Here is a 3,297-nt window from a genome sequence, read left to right as displayed (position 1 = left end):
GTTTCCTAGCTTGGCAGATAGTTCTGGAGGAAATCACTTTAAACTTAAATAAAACCTTGGATGAAGTGGAGGTGTAAGAATCACTAGGTGTTCACAGGAAACATTTATTTCTATATGTATTTATTTATTTTCATTGTTAGATGGTTTTATCTTCTGTTGTGTTTTGTTTCATTAGGTTCTTTTTGTCTCTTTCTCTGAAATTGTATTGTAACATTATTAGTCTATTATTATTGACTATTATTGCACTGCTTTGATCTGCGAATCACTGCTTCGCAAAGCCGCGCTGCAGAAAAGTTGATTACAGACCTGCTGCAGGTCTGTAATCAATGTAGAGAAATGATCATTTTCCTGACAAACACCCCCCAAAACAACAGCCACTCTGAAGGACCAATAACGGAATCATTAAGCAAAAAGCTTATTGATGTCGGTGGATCGAATCATTTCTTAACGATACCCGAAAGGAACTGGTTCTCGATAACCATCCCTATTCCTGACATTGTTTGCAGTTATGATAAGGAGCTGATAAGGATTTATAGTGAATCTGCATTGTTCTCCAACTGGCAATAGCATGCACAATGCATGCGTGGGGGCTTCTTTGATGGTGTGGACTTTACATTTGGAAATCTTTATAACTGGGTGAGTGGCATGCTCAGTTCGCCACCCCCCATAGTGTTTTCCTCAGTGGAGCTGGTAGGTTTTATTTGGGACTGTGGGAATTTGGATCTGGAATGTGTGTGTGTGTGTGTGTGTGTGTGTGGTGCAGCGTGCTGTTTTAACGCACACCTCTTAGCTGTCTTACTGCCACTGTGAACATGGATGTTTAATGTCTCCACGATGCTTTTTTTCCACAGGCTGCGTGATCACACAGATATAATTTTTAGATTTTCACAGTTATATATACATTACAAAAATGCAAAGTGTTATGGTATAGCCTAAACTGGAATATATTTGGACAGATGTACATGTTGGTGTATTCCATTCTTGAATTTAGAAGCTATCTGTCTATACCATTGTTTATAGTATATCAACAAGCAAACCAATCTAACAATGACCACTTCAAACCATGTCCTTAATATCATTGTATCATCTTATTTTGCAGATTTGGTTCAAGGGACTGTGGATTCGCTGTTGAAGACAGGGAACTGGATGTGTTTCCCGAGTCAAGGCAAGTGATTGATTTATGTGGTGATCCACACATTGAGGAATACCTACAACAGTGTGTGGAACATAATGGACTACAACAGCCACAGGACTGGAAGACAGCCTCAGAACTGTACATCACTCTGAAGGAAATAGCTGGTCTATAAACATGGACATCAAATCAAATCAAATCAAATCAAATCAATTTTATTTATATAGCGCCAAATCACAACAAACAGTTGCCCCAAGGTGCTTTATATTGTAAGGCAAAGCCATACAATAATTACGGAAAAACCCCAACGGTCAAAACGACCCCCTGTGAGCAAGCACTTGGCGACAGTGGGAAGGAAAAACTCCCTTTTAACAGGAAGAAACCTCCAGCAGAACCAGACTCAGGGAGGGGCAGTCTTCTGCTGGGACTGGTTGGGGCTGAGGGAGAGAACCAGGAAAAAGACATGCTGTGGAGGGGAGCAGAGATCAATCACTAATGATTAAATGCAGAGTGGTGCATACAGAGCAAAAAGAGAAAGAAACACTCAGTGCATCATGGGAACCCCCCAGCAGTCTAAGTCTATAGCAGCATAACTAAGGGATGGTTCAGGGTCACCTGATCCAGCCCTAACTATAAGCTTTAGCAAAAAGGAAAGTTTTAAGCCTAATCTAAAAGTAGAGAGGGTGTCTGTCTCCCTGATCTGAATTGGGAGCTGGTTCCAGAGGAGAGGAGCCTGAAAGCTGAAGGCTATGCCTCCCATTCTACTCTTACAAACCCTAGGAACTACAAGTAAGCCTGCAGTCTGAGAGTGAAGCGCTCTATTGGGGTGATATGGTACTATGAGGTCCCTAAGATAAGATGGGACCTGATTATTCAAAACCTTATAAGTAAGAAGAAGAATTTTAAATTCTATTCTAGAATTAACAGGAAGCCAATGAAGAGAGGCCAATATGGGTGAGATATGCTCTCTCCTTCTAGTCCCTGTCAGCACTCTAGCTGCAGCATTTTGAATTAACTGAAGGCTTTTCAGGGAACTTTTAGGACAACCTGATAATAATGAATTACAATAGTCCAGCCTAGAGGAAATAAATGCATGAATTAGTTTTTCAGCATCACTCTGAGACAAGACCTTTCTAATTTTAGAGATATTGCGCAAATGCAAAAAAGCAGTCCTACATTTTTATTTAATATGTGCATTGAATGACATATCCTGATCAAAAATGACTCCAAGATTTCTCACAGTATTACTAGAGGTCAGGGTAATGCCATCCAGAGTAAGGACCTGGTTAGACACCATGTTTCTAAGATTTGTGGGGCCAAGTACAATAACTTCAGTTTTATCTGACTTTGAAAGCAGGAAATTAGAGGTCATCCATGTCTTTATGTCTGTAAGACAATCCTGCAGTTTAGCTAATTCGTCTGTGTCCTCTGGCTTCATGGATAGATAAAGCTGGGTATCATCTGCGTAACAATGAAAATTTAAGCAATGCTGTCTAATAATACTGCCTAAGGGAAGCATGTATAAAGTGAATAAAATTGGTCCTAGCACAGAACCTTGTGGAACTCCATAATTAACCTTAGTCTGTGAAGAAGATTCCCCATTTACATGAACAAATTGTAATCTATTAGATAAATATGATTCAAACCACCGCAGCGCAGTGCCTTTAATACCTATGGCAAGGTCTAATCTCTGTAATAAAATTTTATGGTCAACAGTATCAAAAGCAGCACTGAGGTCTAACAGAACAAGCACAGAGATGAGTCCACTGTCTGAGGCCATAAGAAGATCATTTGTAACCTTCACTAATGCTGTTTCTGGACTATGATGAATTCTAAACCCTGACTGAAACTCTTCAAATAGACCATTCCTCTGCAGATGATCAGTTAGCTGTTTTACAACTACCCTTTCAAGAATTTTTGAGAGAAAAGGAAGGTTGGAGATTGGCCTATAATTAGCTAAGATAGCTGGGTCAAGTGATTGTAATGGTTTAATTACTGCCAACTTATTTTCACCTTATGTTCTTATTTTCTTCAATTAATGATGAGTAGTAAGGTGTCCTAGCTTTACGGAGGGCTTTTTTATAGAGCAACAGACTCTTTTTCCAGGCTAAGTGAATATCTTCTAAATTAGTGAGACGCCATTTCCTCTCCAACTTACGGGTTAT

Source organism: Thalassophryne amazonica, chromosome 6 (assembly GCF_902500255.1).
Source record: "Thalassophryne amazonica chromosome 6, fThaAma1.1, whole genome shotgun sequence".
NCBI classification, from domain to species: Eukaryota; Metazoa; Chordata; class Actinopteri; order Batrachoidiformes; family Batrachoididae; genus Thalassophryne; species Thalassophryne amazonica.
This window is presented reverse-complemented; position numbering follows the sequence as displayed.